Consider the following 21,742-nt stretch of genomic DNA (forward strand, 5'->3'; position numbering starts at 1 on the left):
GGGAATTGTTCCAATTGAGAATTCCCCTATGGTGAAATTTTTAACATTCACAAGTCTGAGAAATTTCAAGATTTACACTCAATATTATCAATAGGTGAGATAAGAAGCTTTCAGAGGGCAGGGAAGCTCAAGCTCCAACACCCCTCCTCCAGACTGCTCTGAGAATCTTGCTGACTAAGCTCCAAGAAGGAAGGCTACAACCTTGATATCAGGGTGGGAATTCCAGTTCCTTTTTAGCTTCTGCTGCCATCTTAGAAAGATCTGACATCAAGGTTCAACCTAATCAATCAGCAGAGCTGAGAAGAAGCCACATAAGGACAGAATAGCTCAAACCCACAGATCTAGCATATAATCAAAGGAGCAAGATTCAGGCAATTATAGGGGGAGGAGAAGGAGAAAATGAGTAAACAACAGAAAAAGAAAATAGAAATTACAGTCAACAGCTTCTATCCAGGTAATGAACAAAGAGCAATTGGAACAGAGGAGGACCAAGGAACACCAAGCAAAAACACAGAAACTCCACCTAATTAGACATCGGCTTTGGAGGCTCTCAAAATACAATTTTAAAAAAATTAAAAGAGGCTGAAAACAACTGTGAAAATAACTTAAAAAGCAAAATAATTTATCTGGAAACAGATAATAGTGTCTTGAAAGCAAAAATTAATCAGTTTGAAAATGAGGGAAAGGAGATGAAAGATGAGGCAAAAAAGAAGAAAGATGAGACAAAGAAGATGAAAGATGACCTCCAAAGGAAATCAGACCAGAAGGAGAAGGATGACCAAGAAGCCAGGGATGAAATTCAGTCTTTAAAAACTAGAATCCAAAAGAAGAAGCAAATGACTTCACAATGCAGCAAGAATCTATAAAACAAAAAATAAAGAACAAAAAAGTTGAGAAAAATATGAAACACCACATTCACAAAATGATAGACCTGGAAAATACAGCCAGGAGAGATAATTTAAGAATTATTGGACTACTGGAAGAACATGACAAAAGGAAAATCCTGGACATCATTCTACAGGAAATTATCCAAGAAAACTGCCCCAACATTCTCCAGCAAGAGGGAAAAGTGGAGATTGAAAGAATCCACAGATCACCTCCTATATTTAACTCTGAATTGACAATGCCCAGGAATGTTATAGTCAAATTCAAGAACTGCCAGACCAAGAAAAAATATTACAAGGTGCTAAGAAGAAATTATTCAGATATTGTGGAACCACAGTTAGGATAACACAAGATCTGGCTGCATCTACACTGAAGGACCAAAAGGCATGGAACATTGTGATGATTAAATTTAACTCTCTCCTGATTATGAAAATGAAATTAATTATCTTTATCCTGACTGTGAAAATTTAACTCCCCTGCACATTTTTAGATTTAATCACCAAAAAGTGTAAAACACCCTACTTAAAAATGTGGGGAGATCTGCCCATTTTTAGATTTAATCACCAAAAGTATAAATAGCCTATTCACACTTGAGTAGGGGAAGTCTGTGACCCATGTGTGCAATAGTAGGTGATGAATCAGAATTAAACTGACTGCTCCTGGGCAGTCCTAAAGCAAAGCCTCAACTGTGATTGCTAGATGTAAAATTAGGGGAAGTCATAGGAAGTGTCACAAAAGAAAGTGTCTTTAAAAGGAGTTACAACTTCCTGTGTAGAGAGAATTGTCCGAGATCTATGGGAAAATCATCAGAGATCTTCAGGTAAAGAAGAATCTGCTGACTGAACCTGAGACCCTTTCCTGCTGAGACTGTTCTTAAATCTCTTCCTTTTGGACTGACATGTGGTAGTGAAAAGACTGACTCCTTTCCTGGATATTTTCTGAAGAAACTAGCCTCAGGGGAGACCTATATCTTGAGAGAGTTTTCCCCAGTTCCTCAGCATTGCCAAGGCGGGCTGAAACTCACTCTCCCTGCCTGGGTTGAGCCAGGGGCTGGAAGTAAATTACTTAGTGCTTAAGCTAGATATCTTACCCTAACTTCTCTCTGATTTTCTTACTTCACTCTTTCTATATTATTTAATAAATCACTTTGGAATTAATGTAAATTCCTGGCAACCCTATCTTAAATAATTCAGCCCAACCTTTTTAAGAGATCACCCCTTTCCCCCATTACAATATGATATTCCAGAAAGCAAGGGAACTAGGTCTACAACCAATAATCAACTACCCAGCAAAACTGACTATATTCTTGCAGGGGAAAGTATGGTCATTTAATAAAATAGAAGACTTCCAAACATTCATAAAGAAAAGACCTGACTTAAACAGAAAATTTGATGCCTAAACACAGAACTCAAGAGAATCACCAAAAGTAAATAAGAAGGGGACTGGGGAACCTTTTTAAGGGATCCAATGAGTTAAAATAATTTGTAACCCTATAAGAAAAGAGGATATTGGTAACTTAAAAATAATCATCACTTGGGTAGCTAGAAGAATTATACTTAGAGGAAACAATGACAAACTGTATAGGATGAAATGCCAAGATATACACACATAAATATATATGATGCACAAATATATATGTATGCAAAACTGGAGATAAAAAAGAAATTAATACTAAGAGAAATGGGGAAAGGGACAAAATGGGGTAAATTTATATTTCATAAAGAAGTGCATGGCGGGAGTGGGGGAGAACACCAATATACTGGAAGGCTAAAGAGGTTGGAGACAGGAAATACTTAATTCTCACAGGCATTGAAATTGACACAAGAGGGAAGAACAATCAGATCCATTGTGTACAGAATTGATTCGTGCCCTCTAGAGAACTAGAAATGTAGTAAAAGGACTAGTGGGGAGGGAAGAAGAGTATGTGGGGTATTTTTAAAAGACCCTAAATAAAAATAAGAGGAGAATAATAATAATGGGGGGGAAGAAGGGAAGCAAAATAAGGGTGGGAATTAGGGGGACTGATTAAAAACAAAACACTGGTGTAGAAGGAAATAATGAAAGAAGAAAGAACAGGACTAGGAGTGGAAATCAAAATGTTGAGAATTACACAGCTGATAATCATAAATCTGAATGTGAATGCAAAGAACTTACAAAACAGAAGCAAATAACAGAGTGGATTAGAAAACAAAATCCTACCATATGTTGTCTACAAGAAACACACATGAGGAAGGTACACACAGGGTAGAGGTAAGCAGGTAGAGCAAAATCTATTGGGCATTAACTGAGGAAAAGAAGGCAGGAATCACAATCATGATAACTGACATGCCATAGTAAAAAAAATAGATCTAGTTAAAAGAGATAGGGAAACTTCCAGGTTAATAAGGCTACAGTTTTGATGCAGGACTCTTCCTCTCCTCATCACCTACTGAAACAGACTACCTCAAAAGGCCAAAAAAAACCAATTCAGATGAAAGAAGGGTCTCCACAGTAGGGTGCAGCACTGAAGGTATGTGGGATCTGGGCATTTCCACATTATAAGGGGGTGAAATAGCTTCCACCAAAACATGAGCTGATCAACCCTCCGCCACCTTATTTATGGAGTCAGGATCAGAGTGAGCACACTAGAATCAGCAGGCGAATGAGGGGCACCTCTAGATTCTTGGCAGCTGACTAAGACCACCAGGGACCTACTCTTGAGAGAAGTTAGACCTGAGACCACAGCAGGGTGAAGAGCACAGACTTTGGGCACAGAGATAGCACAGAGAGGGGTGGCACATAGTAGAAGCTTTGGAGATGGGAGGGGTGGCCTCAGGCAAAAACCACTCTCCTTACCTCCATACACAGAGAACCTACCCTCCTCACTCATATTCCTGACTGGAAAGGGAAGGAAAAACCAGCTGAAAGATGGCAAACAATGACCAAAAATACAACTTTCAACCACTAAGAAGATCAAGAAGAAGGTTTTGACCCTGGAAAAGTTTTATGGAGAAAAATTCCAAACTACAAAGGAAACAGCAGAGGACAACAAAGAAATAATGCATCCAAACCTTAAAGAAAAACAGAAATTGGGCACAAACTCTTGAAGAATTTAAATCTGAGGTTTTGAGAAAAATGAATTTTAACAAGAAAAATTGGAAATAGTTCAAAAAGAGATAGGGATGGTAATTAGGTAATTATATCCTGATGAAAGGCAGTATAGACAATGAGGAAATATCAGTACTCAACATATATTCACCAAATGGTATAGCATCCAGATTTCTAAAGGAGAAACTAGTAGAGCTCAAGGATGAAATAGATAGTAAAACTATACTGGTGGGAGACCTGAACCTTTCTCTATCAGATCTAGAAATATCAAACCAAAAAAATTAATAAATAAGAAATAGGTAAGAGATATGAATGAAAGCTTGGAAAAATTAGATTTAGTAGATATGTCAAGAAAAATGAATAGGGACAAAAAAGAATATACCTTCTTTTCAGCAGCACATGGTACATTCCCAAAGATTGACCATGTACTAGGGCATAAAAACATTGCAAACAAGTGCAAAAAAGCAGAAATAATAAATGCAACCTTCTCAGACCACAATGCAATAAAAATAATAATTAGTAAGGGTACATGGATAGATAAATAAAAAATTAGTTGGAAATTAAACAATATGATTCTCCAAAACCAGCTAAAGAACAAATCATAGAAACAATAATTTCATTGAGGAATATGACAATGATGAGACATCCTTTCAAAATCTATGGGATGCAGCCATAGGAGTACTCAAGGGGAAATTTATAACCTTGAGCTCATATATTAACAAATAAAGGAGGGCAGAGATCAATGAATTGGGCATGCAAATTTAAAAAAAAATAAACTAAAAAGTAAACAAATTAAAAATCCTCAGATGAAACCTAAATTAGAGATCCTAAAAATTACAGGAGGAATTAATAAAGTTGAAAGTCAAAGAACTATTGAATTAATAAGTAAGACTAGAAGCTGGTACTTTGGAAAAACAAATAAAGTAGACAAAGTACTAGACCATCTAATTAAAAAAAGGAAAGAAGAAAACCAAATTAATAGTATCCAAGATGAAAAGGAATACCTCACTTCTAATGAAGAGGAAATTAAGGCAATCATGAAAAACTATTATGTCCAATTATATGGCAACATATGTGGCAATCTAGGCGATATGGATGAATATTTAAAAAATATAAATTGACTAGATTAACAGAGGAAGAAATAGAATATCTAAATAACCCCATAGTAGAGAAAGAAATTGAACAAGCCATAAAAGAACTCCCTAAGAAAAAATCCCCAGGACCAGATGGATTCATAAATGTATTCTATCACACATTCAAAGAACAACTATTCCTAATACAATATGTAATACTTGACAAAATAAGCAAAGAACAAGTTCTACCAAATTCCTTTTATGACACAAGTATGGTACTGATTCCAAAGCCAGGCAGGTCAAAAACAGAAAGAAAACTATAGACCTATCCCCCTAATGTATATAGATGAAAAAATCTTAAATAGAATACTAGAAAAAAGAGTCTAGAGGCAGCTGGGTAGCTCAATGGATTGAGAGTCAGGCCTAGAGATGGGAGGTCCTAGGTTCAAATCTGGCCTCAGACACTTTTCAGCTGTGTGACCCTGGGCAAATCACTTAACACCCATTGCCTAGCCCTTACCATTCTTTTGCTTTGAAACCAATTCACAGTATTGATTCTAAAATGGAAGGTAAGGGTTTAAAAAAAAGACTCCCGCAAGTAATCACTAGGGTTATTCATTATGATCAGGTGGGATTCATACCAGGAAAGGAAGGATGGTTCAATATTAGGAAAACCAACCACATAATTGACAACATCAACAAGAAAACCAACAAAAATCACATGCTTATCTCAATAGATGCAGAAAAAGCCTTTTAAAAATATGATATTCATTCCTTTGAAAACACTAGAAAGTATAAGAATAGAAGGGCCTTTCCTAAAAATAATAAACAGCTTATGTGTAAAGCCATCAGCAAACATCATCTGCAATGGGGATAAACTAGAAGCCTTCCTAATAAGACCAGGAGTGAAACAAGGATGCCCATTATCACCTCTATTATTTAACATTGTACTAGAAACACTAGCAGTAGCAATTAGAGAAGAAAAAGAAACTGAAGGTATTAGAATTGGCAATGAGGAGACCAAGCTATCATTCTTTGCGGATATGATGGTGTACTTAAAGAATCCTAAAGAATGAACTAAAAAGCTAGTCGAAACAATCAACAATTTTAGCAAAGTTTCAGGATACAAAATAAACCCACATAAGTCATCAGCATTTCTATATATTTCCAACACATTTCAGCAGCAAGAATTAGAAAGAGAAATGCCATTTAAAATCAGCCTAAATAATATAAAATACTTAGGAATCTATCTGACAAGACAAACACAGGAACTGTATGAACACAACTACAAAACACTCTCCACACACTTAGAACTAGACCTAAATAATTGGAAAAAACGTTATTTACTCATGGGTAGGATGAGCTAACATAATAAAAATAACAATCCTACCCCAACTTATTTACTTATTTAGTGCCATACCCATTGAACTACCAAGAAACTTTTTTAGTGAATTAGAAAAAACCATAACAAAGTTCATTTGGAAGAACAAAAGATGAAGGATATGAAGGGAAATATTGAAAAATAAATGTGAAGGAAGGTGGCCTAGCAGTACTAGATCTGAAACTATACTATAAAGCAGTGGTCATCAAAACAATATGGTATTGGCTAAGAGACAGAAAGTAGGATCAGTGGAATAGACTTGGGGTAAGTGACCTAGCAAGACTATGTATGATAAACCCAAAGATACCAGCTTTTGGAACAAAAATCCAGTATTTGACAAAAACTGCTGGGAAAATTGGAAGACAGTATTGGAGAGATTGGGTTTGGATCAACATCTCACACCCTTCATCAAGATAAATTTAGAATGGGTGAATGACTTAAATATAACGAAGGAAACTATATATAAACTACGTAAACACAGAATATTATATTTGTCAGATCTTTGGGAAAGGAAAGATTTTAAGAACAAGCAATAGTTAGAAAAATTACAAAATGTAAAATAAATAAATTTGGTTACATTAAATTAAAAAGTTTTTTGTACATACAAAACCAATGCAAACACAATTAGAAGGGAAGTAACAAATTGGGGAAAAATCTTCATGACAAAGGTCTAATTATTCAAATTTATAAAGAGCAAATCAATTGTACAAAAAAAAATCAAGCCATTCTCTAATTGACAAATGGGCAAGGGGACATGAATAGGCAATTTTCAGATGAAGAAATAAAAACTATCAATAAGCACATGGAAAAGTGTTCTAAATCTCTCATAATTAGAGAATTGCAATTCAAAACAACTCTGAGGTACCACTTCACACCCACCAGATTGGCTAACATGATAGCAAAGGAAAGTAATGAATGTTGGAGGGGATGTGGCAAAATTGGGACATTAATGCATTGCTGGTAGAGGGAGAGCAATTTGGAACTATGCCCAAAGGGCGCTAAAAGACTGTCTGCCCTTTGATCCTGCCATAGCACTGCTGGGTTTGTACCCTAAAGAGATAATAAGGAAAAAGACATGTATAAGAATATTCATAGCTGTGCTCTTTGTGGTGGCAAAAAGTTGGAAAATGAGGGGATGCCCTTCAATTGGGGAATGGATGAACAAATTATGGTATCTGTTGGTGATGGAATACTATTGTGCTAGAAGAAACAATGAACTGGAGGAATTCTGTGGAGACTAGAACAACCTCCAGGAAGTGATGCAGAGTGAGAGGAGCAGAGCCAGGAGAACACAGGAGAATACAGAGACTGATAACACTGTGGTACAATGAAATGTAATGGACTTCTTCATTAGTGGCCATGCATTGATCCTGAACAACTTGGAGGGATTTAGGAGAAAGAACACTATCCACATCCAGAGAAAAAACTGCAGGAGTAGAAACAAAGAAGAAAACAACTGCTTGATCACATGGGTCAATAGGGATTGATTGGGGATTTAAACTCTGATCACCCTAGTGCAAATATCAAAGGAATGGAAATGGGTCTTGATCAATGACACATGTGAAACCCCAGAGGAATCATGTGTCAACTAGGGGAGGGGCCGGGGGAGGGGAGAGAAAGAACATGATTCTTGTAACCAAGGAAAAATATTCTAAATTGACTAATCAAATAAAATGAAAAAAAGCACAATTCCTAGTTATATATATATATATATATAATATATATACACATATAAAATATATATGTGTATATAAATTATATATATAATTATATAAAATTACATATAGTTATATAAAAAGAATTCCTAGTTATATATATATATATATGTATATATATATATATATAAATATATATTCCACAAATACTTGTATATGTCTCATGTGTACAAGTTGTCTCCTCAGGCTAGACTACAAGATTCTCTAGATCAAGGACTGTTTCCCTTTTGTCTTCATGTTAAGATCTATCATAGCTTCTAAAACCCAATAAGCATTTTATAAGTACTCAATAATTGAAAAGTTGAATAGAAATAAAAAGCAGTTAGTGGTTGTTACAATAGTTCAAATGATGAGTGATGTGGATTGAACTAGGAAAATGACCATGTGAGGGCAGGCTAAGAGGCTGGTACAGCAGGTGGAATTAACAGAAATTGGCCTTAAAATGAATTTTATTTCAATAAAGATTTACTAGGCAGCTATTCTTTCTAAAGTCCCGAATGGGGATAATTGACCCCTTTATGCACTTAGATTTTTGTTTTTTGTTTAGCATCATGATTTAATTTGTATAATGAAATTAATATGTGATATCACCTTTCACTGCATCTCTACTGTACCTTATAACTTTAGCCTGGGATACTAAGAGGTTAAGTGATTTGCATTAAATTACATATTTACTCTCTCCTAGAAGTAAAACTTGAACCTAGGCATTTGTGATAATAATACCAATTTTTAATACTGTACAACATTGCTCTCAAAAGAACTCCTGACCTTAAGGAGCTTGCATTCTGGTATATTCTACTGGAGTTGTCATGTGGAGAATGTGGGAAAATATTCTAAGCATAAAGAACATACATAGATACAAAATATCAAGGGTAGTGAGGTCAAGAATAGCTCATTGTGGATGCCAGGAAGAATGAATAAAGGTGAGTAAAATAAAATAAGACAGAAAGGTAGGTAGGGACTAGATTATATAATATTTTAAATACCAGATGGTAGTCATCTAGTCATTTGGAAGATTTTTAAGCATAGGAGTGACATAATTTGATATGCTCATTAGGTAGATTAATTTGGGTTGAAGAGGGAAGTAACTCAAGTAAGGATTGCCAGTTGGGAAGCCACTAGAATTATGTAAGCAAGAGATAATGAGGTCCAACTGATCCTGACTGATTTCATTGGATATTTTTTGCTTGTTTGCCACAAAGTATTCCTTCAAAAAATTATTTTCCCCTAAATTAGAGAAAACACTGGGGTTTCGCTTATGGCAAAAAAAAGGAATGGTTGACTAGGAACTCAAAACTACCATGTGTGAAATATGGAAAGCTATTTAATTAAATGTTTAGATTATTCCATACCCTGTTGCTCACATTATTGGCAACTCCTTAAAATCAGAATGAATCATAGGTACCTCAATTTAGAACTATAGGTCTGATTCAAAGTGGAATCCCACTCAGTGATTTCATTTTAAAGTTAAATTGCAAGCTTTAAGTAAACATCTCAGCAGAAGCTGTCAAATTATTTTCCAAGCTTTTAGTTGGCAGTTATAGGAGGGAAAAAAAAGAAAAATATTTTTAAGATAATTCTGTTTTTTTGGGGTTTTTTTGGTATGCAACTACCATGAGAAGTCATAGAAAGAAGAGGGAAAAACATCTCTGAAAAATGATGAAAGGTCTCATGGTTTTCTCTAGCATTTTGTTCTATATTCTAGACTCCTTTTTAATGTGTCCATTAAAATTGAAATGAGCTCTTTTTATTCAGTGTTTACAGTACTTGATAAATCCATGAATTGGATAAAGAATGTTTTTGAAGTGGGCCATGAATTAAGGACAAAGAAGAAATAAATATAAGGGGCAGGGTCTACCAGTTCTGTTGATGAGGATGGCACATGCCCTTTAAGCTCTCTGAGACTGAACTGTGCATAATAAAGAAAAGCCAAACAGTAAATAATGCTCATTGCCCAACTAAAAGTGGCTTTTATAGGCAACAAGGCCAAGGAAGACATCATTAATTTTTACCTTATCTAATAAAAATGTCCTAAGATAAAGGAGCTTATCTTATTGTTAAGGGAGATTTACCACAACTGCAAGCAAAAACAGGACAAGTGGCTGTCCAACATTTGGTATATTAGTGGTACCACCAATTCAACCTTTCATAGGGAAAATTCTTCTTTAGGTAGTCCAAGTTACTATTCATTGCATGCTTCATTTTATTCCTGGGGCTCTTCGTCAGCTGCCATTCTGCCTAAATCAGAAATTATGCCCTAACAGACTTAACTCTTCTGTGCCTGGAACTCCTGACATGGGTCCTGCTGGACTTAATAGTTTTCTCAGTCATTCACTATACCTAAGACTGCCTCCAGGCACGCTAGACTTCACTTCCTCTCTTCACAGGCAGCTTCTTACTACATTGCACATAGACCCCCTTTCACACTACTCTTTCCAGTTCTGAGATCATATTCAAATTAACTCTGTCATTGAATGTGTCAATCTACTCCCTGATCACTATCCCAGTAATATTCCAAATCAAAATGTCCCTTCCTGGGCATTAATGCTCTTAATAATTTTTTCTCTCCAATTGAGAAGAGCCTTTTCGGCTTGTATCCCTAGAGTTTAGCACACTGCATGGCACACTGAGAGGTCTTAACGAATCCTTTTTTCATCCCTTCATTTATTTGCTTGGCAATACAAAGGAGTCAAACTACTTTGCTTGTCTCTTCTTTAGACTTCATTCAGTGTCCCTATAAGGGTTAGGTAGGTGGCCCAGAAGTGGTAAAAATCCCCTACTTTTTAACCAAAGCAAAGTGGACTATGCTTTCCTGCTTCTCCGCTTCCTTATTAAGGAATATGATCATAGATTTGGGTGCAAATATCTCATTTTACAGAGAAAAATGAAGTGATTTTCTTAGGATCACACAGTAAGTGACTAAGGCAAGATTTGAACTCAGCATTCCTCATTCCAAAAGGGCAAATATGAATCATTAAGTAGCTAGATAACTTGACTTTCAGTACCTTTTTCTGACTATGTAGTCATCCTCCTGTCTCTCTTATGGGCATTAGGTCTTGCCATATATCAATGTCAGTTCTGACCTTGGACAGGTGATAGAGAAATTTTTGCCTCAAAAGCCACTTTGTAAATCAATTTCATTCTTTCTTGTGTCTGTGCCTGTGGATGTCTGTTACCCTCATTCTGTGCCAAGTTAAGTGATTCAGATTATCTATACCCCACAAGTTGATGTGAGCCAGGGATTGCAATGGTAGGAGTATTAAATATGGAAATCAGCAAAGATGAATTTAAATCCTGGCTTTTACATTCATTACCCTTGTGAACTTGAGCAAGTTAATTATTCCTTCTTGGCCACATTTGCTTCATCAGTAGAATGAGAGATGGGGACTGGGTGGCCCCTGAAGCTTCTTCCACTTCTAAATCTATGCCCCTGTGACTTCTTGGTGCCTGTCTGTTGGCCGTACTGATGACTTGTGATATTGTGCCAGTGACGTTAATTATATGAGCTCTAGTTTTCTTATTGTTAAAATGGGTATGATATAAATATCATCCTAACAACTTCCCAGATACGCTCTGAGCCAAGCATTTGTAAATCTTATATTATGTAGTTACACAATTACTCTGACCCCTGATAGTTGTTCTAAGTCCTACGCCTATTTGGCTCCATTATCAGTGTTTCATATGTCTGAGCTTTTGTAGTCTGTACAGTGATTATTGACTCCAGACTTCTCTGGACTCCTGCTATTGGTTTTTTCCTTACTTCTACTCAGTGGCCAAGAGCCTTGATTTTACCTAATTCTGATTCATCTTCTGTCTTCTTGCCTTACTGGCTACTTGCCCGTTTCACTCTAGATTCCTCGCCTAGTTCCTTAGTAGAAGTTCCTCAAACTTCCCCTTGCTGCTCATAGTGAGGGAGGACAAGAAACACAACAGGGCTATGATCTCAAGATACTATTTGTTATTCATGAGCTGAAGCTCAATGCCTGAGAGCCTTACTCTAAGTAAGAACAATATTTTAAAAAGTCTGAAAATAGTATTTCTTCATCCTCAACAAGTGTTCTTTTCAGCTCAATCCTTTGTAATAAGCATCATTAATGTAAGTGAAATCCAAGATATATACATATATATATTTATATAAATATATAGCCAATACATATGACAATAAGAATTGTCATAATTTTAGCTGCTTTCTAAGGAACCAACCCCCTATCTTCTTATAGCCCTTGAAAAGAGGTTTTCCTCAAAATTCTATAAACCAAGCTTACTTCTTTATGAAATTTTTTTCCCGAAAATTCATAAGGTTTACATGTACATTTGGCTTAAAGATAAAAGAAGTGAGTTACTTCAAAATTGTTCCAGTTGCTGTGTGTTCACTCATGCCCTGGTTTTGGTATCATTGCTATCATATGCACTGGTCAGCTTTCCATGTGTTGGTACAGATGTGATGGGCTGATCCAAACCTCTCTATGGAAAGTCTTTCTATATATTAGTATCAGTGGGATGGTAGAACATACTGTTCTGTGTAAACAGGTACTCACAGAATCAGCATATGTTTATTACTGCTTCCTGGCAGGACCAGAAGCATTAAGAAAAATGAATGGTTGATTTTAAAGACTTTATATTACAGATGTATCTTTGAAACAAGAACACCTTTCTAGGAATTTATAAATCTGGTCTTTTTCAGACAATTGTCCTTAATCACATAGTATCAAGTTTGGACTACCTCTTTGGACTAAATGTAGTCCATTCTCATATTCTTAAGTCACAAAGTGAACCTTAAATTACATATATATATAATATATATATATATATATATATATTTCCCTTTCTAGCTATCCATTCCTTCATTATTTGAGGCCTTTTAAATGTTATTTGTATCACAAACTTAATAAATTCCAAATAAAAATATTTTCCCATATATAATAGAAAAGTATTATACATGAAATTGAAATTCCCTATTATGTACAGTTTATTCTTTTAAACATACAACTTATATCTTTCAAAGCTGTCATGCTTGTCTGTGCTTATATCTGGCATTCCTTATATTTTTTCCTCTAAATTAAAAAAAAATATATATATATATAAAAGATGCCTTCACAACACATATCTTTTTTTTTTTTTGCTGACTTTTTCATTACCCTATCCCATTCCTTTCTACCCCAATGAATTCAAAAAGAAAAGGGAAAAAAAAGAGTACCAAAGTCCTTGTAACAAATTGGCAGGCAAAATGAATTCCTACTCTGGCTTTTTATGAAATTGTGTCTTATTCTACATCTTTTATACAGCACCTTCTTTCCCAGTAGTGCAATTCATACTCAGATCTTAAGGGCCATAGTTGATCATTAAAATAATTAGAATTTTCACATCTTCAAAGTTGTTCTCCAGGTTCTGCTCACTTAAATTTGTATCAGTTCATGCAGGATTATTTTGGTGTCTCCAAAGGAAAAGTAATCCATTTCATCATTTTTATGATATGGTAATATTCTATTATGTCCATATAAAGTTTTACTATTTCCCAGTCAATGAAAATTCATTAATTTTCAGTTCCCTGCTATACTATACTATGCAATACTTTTACACGAAGTATTGCTACAAATACTTTTGTATATATATATATATATTATATATATATATACATATATATAATATATATATATATATATCCTTTTCTTTGACCTCCTTGATGTCTAGGCATAGTAGTGGGATGACTGGGTCAATAATTATGCATAACTAAGTGGTAGCACGGTATGCTTGATCTTATTTGTTTCACTTTCTTTCTCCTGTTTCTTGTTGCTTTAATTCAAATTTGAAAGACCTTCTACTCACATTTATCTGAGAGAGAAATAGAATTAGAAACAGAGAAAGGTCATCTTCAAGCTACATTTGTATGTACAAAGCATATATGTGTATATAAAACAAATGTTTCTGTTTACTTATATTTGTTTATCTATATATGGGGAAATTAAGAATGGAATAATGAAGTAAGTAATATTTTAAGTTGTTTTCTTTTGTTTTGATATCTAAGATGATAGGAATTGTATTTTTTCCTGGACCTTCTTACCAAATACCTCATTTATTCAGAACTCCCCCCCCCCCATTCTTATTACTACTTTTGTTTTATTTTCATACTTATTGACATTTTTATCCTGGAATTTTCAAAAAAGGAAATTATGATAAATTCCAAATCATTTCTTGAAAAAAATGTAGGGAAGAAAAAAAATTGCATTGGTTTAATTGGAAGTTTGGAATGATCTGTGGATATCAATTATCCATGTTATTTCTGTCTCCCTTTATAATGGATAATCAAGAGTTGACTACATTATAATTAAGATTGCAGATCAAGAACCCCAGAACAATCTATAATTTAAATTATAATATAGCTCATCAAATCTCTAAATTTGTATTAAAAGGGCATTCAAAAACATGCATTTGGCATTTCAAAGGATGTTTTGCACATCTGGTTAGATTTGGGGACATATTATTTAGTGTTCCCTCTGCCTATAAACAATTTCTACTGAGGTCTACTTTGCATAATATTGCAATCAGCCTTGAGTGGGAAATGTTAATGCAATGGAAGGAGCTAATCTTCATCTCTGGACAATTCTAAGGCATACTAAGCAATCAAGAAAAGAATAGTGAAACCCAATTTTGGTTCCAATCAGATATGAAGTATGAATTCATTTTGATAATTTTAATATTACTTAAGATATAGAATCTGATTTTTATACAACTCATTTCATTGTCCAAATTTTATATGAAAATTTTTAAAAATTAATATGGTTCTATGAGATTTTGTTTGATCGTTACATTCCTCTTCCACAAAATTAAATTGAATCAAGCAATATTAAAAAAGAAAAATAGGTTACCTTATATCCAAGAATCTAATACAATAATGGATTTACCTAAAAATAAATGTAATATCTGTAAATCCTTCTGAGACTTAGGAAGTTCCAGAAGACTAGAGAAGGAAAATTTTATCTCATTTGCCAAAATAAAAGATTCCAGAAATTAAAAAGCTTAAAGATGATAACTGGCAAAATTGTGTCTCAATAAAGTTTTAAAGAATTTAGAAATGAAAATGATAAGCACTAGAAACCATCAGAGGTTGACCAAGGAATTTGAATAATGTTTTGAGAGATTTTTTTCAATTACCTTAAGGAAATCAGGACATACTATGTTTATAAAATCATAGTGAATAAGAATGAAATACTGATATATAGTTGGAAGAAGATTTATTCAAAATATTTAGAGAAAGAGTATTTAGTGGCCACCTCTTTGCTTCCATTATTTTTTAGATGAAGAAATTAAGTCAGAAAGAGGTTAACTTAATTTTCTAGTGTCTGAAAGTATCAGGATATGGGTTTTACTATATGCCCTCTGATAACAAAGGCAACACCCTTTCCATTTGATCAGAATGAATGAGGATATCTGAATTCAGATTTTGGTTCTGATATTGCAACCTGACCATGCCTTTTAACTAACCAAACTAATCCCTTAAATGTAGTTACTGTTTACACAAACACTCACATATCTATAATACATTTATTTATTATTTATTTATGAGCCTGTCGGGATAGAGAAATAGATACAAAAAGGTTTCCTTTGCAAACATGAAATAAAGAAGGTATTTCATGTCTTTGCCTTATTGTACAGATAATGAAAATGAGGCTCAGTAAAGTTGAATGGGTTACCAAAAATTAGATAGCTTATATTAGAACTTAAACCTCAACTCATGTCTTCTGTCCCTAAATCCAGTGTTCTTTTTACAGCTTCACTAAATTCTCATGACAGTTATCATACATCAGTAGAGGGTTGTACACATAGTGAATCCTGAGTGCAACAAAAGTTTTTAAAAAGTCTTACAGCATATTAGTATATCTCTGTGAGCACAAAATAATAATCTCGACTATCAAAAATTATATGGATTTGAGTTTGTTGAACAATTATATATCCAATAAGTAATTATGAGTCAATTTACATCATAGAGGATCATCATTAGGAACAGACTATAGTATTTTTATTAGATTAAAAATATTTTCAACCACTTAAATTAAGCCATATAATTCATTCTATTAGTGTAAGTGCCTTCAGGTCAAGGACAGTCTTTTGCTTCTTTTTGCATCCCCAATTCTTAGCAATAAGCTTGTATTTTATCTAAAACACCGAATTCCAGAATGAAGGTGTAATATCTAATACATTAAACTATAAGGTGTGGCAATTTGGACTTGACTGGGTTGAGTTTTGGGATGTACTTGGTGTGGATAAAATGAGAAATTATTTGTCAAGTACTTAGAACAGTGTCATATAGGAAGCTATATAACTGATATATGTGCTGTTATCATCATCATCATCATCATTAATGTTAAATAATAAGTTCTTGAGGTAATATTATGTGATACAGTTGCTTTAAAGTAACAGCAACAATAGCAAATTCCATTTTAGACTTTGTCTGAGGGTTCTGAATGTGATAGATGCCATCAAATTCTCAAAGGAATATTGTATGAAACAAAGTTAAACTGCATATTTCCAGAACTTAGAAATAAGATCAGTAGATGGGTAATACAAGGGGAGGAACAGGCACAATTAAGTGAGAATTATTTAGCAAATAGAATTCTAAGACACTGTCTTATAAAGTTGTGAGCTACCTAATGAAAGAAGTGTTCAAATAGAAGTCAAGTGATGTTCCTGGAGGGTTATAGAAGGAAGATCAGAGGACTTGATGCTAAAGTACTTTTCAAATCTAAGAGTCCTTATATCTTCATAAATAGATTTTTCTCACAAATTGAGATTATTATCAATTACATTTCAATACCATTACTCTCAAAATAGTTCCAGATGTGTCTCTTTCACTTCAATCTGCCCTTCTAATGAAAATTATAATTGAGACCAATTATGAAGAAACAAGAAAATATGAAGTGACAAATACAAATACAATGTTTTAAGGCCATGGGATTAGAAATTTAGAAATAAAAGGTAATTTAGAGCCCTTTAAATCCAACCTCTCAGTTGTTTTTGTTTTTTTTTTTTAGATGAGGAAACTGAAGTTAAAATATTTTACATGTTCACTTTCTGAATCATGATTTGAACTCAAGTGTTCTGGAATCTAACCCAATACTTTGCCCACTATATTATCAACCATTTAATTTTCAAAATTCTAAGGAAAATAAATCATATTTGCTTTATTCAGTTTCCATTTCCTGCCTCCAAAATAGTGGAATACAGATTCCTGGGGGAAATTGGTTGTAAGTCATTCCATTTCTCATTGATATTATATATGTGTCACCTTTTATCTCATGATTCATTAAGAAATGCTAAAATATGAATGAATTATGTTATTTATAAAACAAAAAAGTAAAAAGTGACTTGTTTCAAAATAGTACAAAATCATTATTTTCAGTTATTTTACTTTCACTTAACATAATGAGTGGTTCAAAAGCCAGCATGCAAGTTTCTTGCCATTTCAGCACCATGTTTCTAGGAATATACCTTATGATAAGTGGAAATTGTTCCATTTTATAATCTCACTAGAGATTTCTTCTCTGGATCTGATTTCATTTGTTGTTCTACACTCATCTATTATATTTTCTCATTGTTTCCCAAAGGTAGTACTTCATCATGCATCTTTCTTCTGTCTCCTGACTACCCTCACTTTATGAACTGGGTTATTTCCATCTACCATTGTCATTTCCTAAAGTTCCTTCATTGTTTCTTTCCCCAGAGAAAACCTTTCAAGTCTAACTTACCAAGGTCATCTGAAGTGACTTTACAGACTTTCTCATAATTTGTACCTTCTAATGATTTTTTCTGTCTCTGGTATAAGCCAAAAAAAAAAAAAGATATCCACTTGGAGTTTTGTAATATATTTATTATTAAAATAAACGAAAAGAGGATGATAATGATCAGTAGAATTGATATAGCACTTTAAATTCACAAAGAACTTTACAGATTACTTTATTTAATCCCAAATAAAGATGTTATTTATCAAATGTCTATCTTCTATCATCCAAAGAATTTTAAATAAATGGTGATAATTTTAGTCAACATTTGACTCTAAATTAGATAAAAAGAAACAGATTTTACATAAGGCCATTTAGTACTGACAGTAACTAATAACTCTGACTCCCTTGTGTTGCCAAGTATACACTATTTTGGGTTAGTTTTCCTAATTTCCTAATTCCTGCTATTCTTACAAGTAGTGAGTTAACATAGTAATATTGACCTCAAAGGAATTAATTTAGTAGTTCAAGGTACAGTGGCATTAGCTCATTCATTTTAAATCTAATTTTTAAATCTTTATAAATCTTTTGAATAGTATATAAATCAAGGGGCAGTCACTCATACAAGGAGAAAAGAAAAACATATCCAATGCACATGTACTCCTTTGGTAGAGCTTGCCAATCAATTTACATATATGGGACAAATGGTACAAATGACAGGTTGTCCTACAAATTAAACTGAAGTAGAACAAAATGTATTGTAGTTTTGATGACTTATTTTCATATATGGTTACATTCCGTAAAAGTTAAAATTAAATCTCAATAATAATATTACATTTTTAAGAGATTTATTAATGATCATTAGAAATCAAAGAATAAAGAATATACAAAATAAAGACCACGTGCCCATGGCTGGTTAGCCATTTTTTAGTCAACCCCACTCACCACCATCAATGCTGATTCTACATCAGAGAGAAGGAGAGCCTCAATGACCACTCTCTTTATCCTCTCTCTACAGGAAGTGCATAATGACAGGAAGTGGGTGGGCTCTTGGGATATGTAGTTCTCTTTTAGGGTAACAGATTTTCAATTATACAATTCTAGGGCAGTGGTAATGGTGCTGGATTGGAATTGATTATCCTATTACCAAATCCCAGCTCTTCCATTTACTACCCATGTGATCTTGGTCCAGTCACAGAACCATTCAAAATCTCAGTTTCTTCATTTGTAAAATAAGTAATTGATGACATGGCCACATGATGCCTTCCATCTCAAAATCTCTATCATCTGTGATTATGTTCATGTTATGATTTTTAGGATAATTTCTGAAATTCATTATTTTCCTCAAAGGAAGTACTATCATTTTGCATTCCTTTATTTAAAAATATTTTATTTGGTTGGAGAAATGACCACTATAGTCAGTTTTCTTAAATCCATAACAACTTTGAATATACATTTAAAAAGGAAGCTCTGTGCTGGTTTCATAGATTATAGAGATTTAGATCTGAAAAGAACCTTAGAATTTATGAACTCCACTAATTACATGAGGAAGCTTAAGTTCTCTGGTGAAGGGATTCTTTATTTATTGAAATTATTTTCTCAGGATTTTTAAAGGAAGAATATAGAGAATTTAAATCCTATTCTTTTGATTCCAAATCCCATACTTCATTTATTTATTTATTTAACATGTTCATTAAAAGAGTGCCAACAATATTTTACTCTGATGAAGGTACAGCAGTTCTTTTTTTTTCATTTTTTGCTTAGTTGATTAAGAATATAAAAATGTCAGAGATGTATAGTCATGTTGGCACTAGCTTGTCAATTTTACATCTGTACTTTTTTTCATATGCCACACAAATCATTGTGTGTATTTGTGGATTGGTAGATTTAATTAATGTCAGATGCCATCATCTTACCTGTAATAACAGTACTTGAGCATCACTGAGATGAGTAAAAACACAGAACTCACAAACATAATAGAGAGATACAATTGATGGGATTTGGTTTCTAACATAAAACATGATTGAAAATGAATGTTCCCAGGATTTATTTTCTGTCCCTGAATTGCATTGTTTCCTTGAGGAAATCGATTAGCCTGAATCACTTGACAATTTTCATCTTAATACCAACCATTTGCTGTTGCTTAATTATTTTCTTTGTATCTCCAGTGTCTAGCATTTGTAGATACTTAATAAATACTAATTGGTTAATTAATCAGTCACATTTTAAAAAATAATCATTCAAATCATAATTCCAAGAGGAAATATTTGATTGAATTTTTAAGCATAGAAAGTATAGGAAAACATTGGCTGTACATGTTGTTTGGACTTAAAAATGGAAAATAATGCCTTTTTATCCTGCTAATTCTCTGTTTTTTTTTTCATAATTGTGTTCTTGCTTACTCAAATTGCTTAGTTTTTAGAGTCCATTCTTTTCTGTAATAAAACATAACTTCTCTGATTTTCAACGTCTTAATCCACAAAATGGTTATTATAATAATGAAAACAAATTCACAGGGTTGCTATAAAGACTATGGAAAGTTGTTTTGGAAATTTCAAGATACTATAAAAATATCCATTATCATACTTAAAAAATACATATTCTTGTGATGCAAAGTGAAGTGAGCTGAAAATCAGGAGAATGTCACATACCATAACAACCACAGTAAATGATGATCAATTGTGAATGACTTAAATATCAATAAGACAAGGATCCAGGACAACTCCAAAGGACTCATGATGAAAAAGATTATTCACCACCATAGAAGGAACTGATGGACTCCAAATGCAAATTGAAACATACCATTCTTTATTTTCTCCATTAACTTATCTCTACTGTAGTCAATGTGTGTCTTCTTTTACAACGTGATGAACAAATAAACGTGTTGTGTGATAATAGATGTACACCTTCATCATATTGCCTTTCTTCTTGGGGTAGGGGTGGAATGGAAGGGAGGGAGAGATCAGGGATTGTAAAAACACATAAAAATAATTATTAAAATTTGCATCAATATGTAATCCAGAAAAATAAAATAATATTAATAATAATAAAATTCAATATATTGTACATTATATATTTATGCATAATTATAATATATCACAGATTATATATCTATATAATTATAATATGTAATAATAAATAATAATAAATAGAAAAGTAAAAAAAATAAAAACATTATTACTCTCTCTGCCCTTCATTTCATGTATTAATCAATGGTTACAAAAAATAGAGTGTTGATGTACAAAAGGCTCACCCTTCCCCCCCCAAAAAAGGTAGATAAATACAAACTTAAATCCATGTCCACACTTGTTTTAAGAGTATACAAGAAGCTGTGGCAACAGAGCCCCTGAAACAAGAAAAGAAACCAATTCAACTTGAGAAAAGCATAGAAATATTGTTGGCATTGGTCCAGGTTGGTAAAAGAATCTACTATCCCTAAGATATAACTGCCTCTTTCCATATTAACCTATAACACAGCAGTTGAGACTCAGTTGAGGGTTATTTGGTCATTTTTCAATTCTTTCTGACTCTTTAGGACCAGATTTGTGGTATTCTTGGCAGAGATACTATTAGTCATTTGCCATTTCTTTTTCTAGTTCATTTTGTAGATGAGGAAACTGAGGCAAACAAGGTTGAGTATTTTATCCAGTCACACAGCTAGTATCTGAGACCATATTTGAACTCAGGAATATGAGTATTTCTTATTTGAGACTCGAATTCTATCCACTGCACTATGTAGGTGTCCTAGAGGTAGGGGGAATGGGAAGAACACCTGGTGTTTTTTTTTTTGTCTCACTGGGCATTCAACTGAACTCTAGGCAACTGATTGGAAAGATAGTGATTAAGATATAGTTTAGAATAATTTTCAGATGTCTACTAATTGCA

The sequence above is a fragment of the Monodelphis domestica genome, chromosome 2 (assembly GCF_027887165.1).
Source record: "Monodelphis domestica isolate mMonDom1 chromosome 2, mMonDom1.pri, whole genome shotgun sequence".
NCBI classification, from domain to species: domain Eukaryota; kingdom Metazoa; phylum Chordata; class Mammalia; order Didelphimorphia; family Didelphidae; genus Monodelphis; species Monodelphis domestica.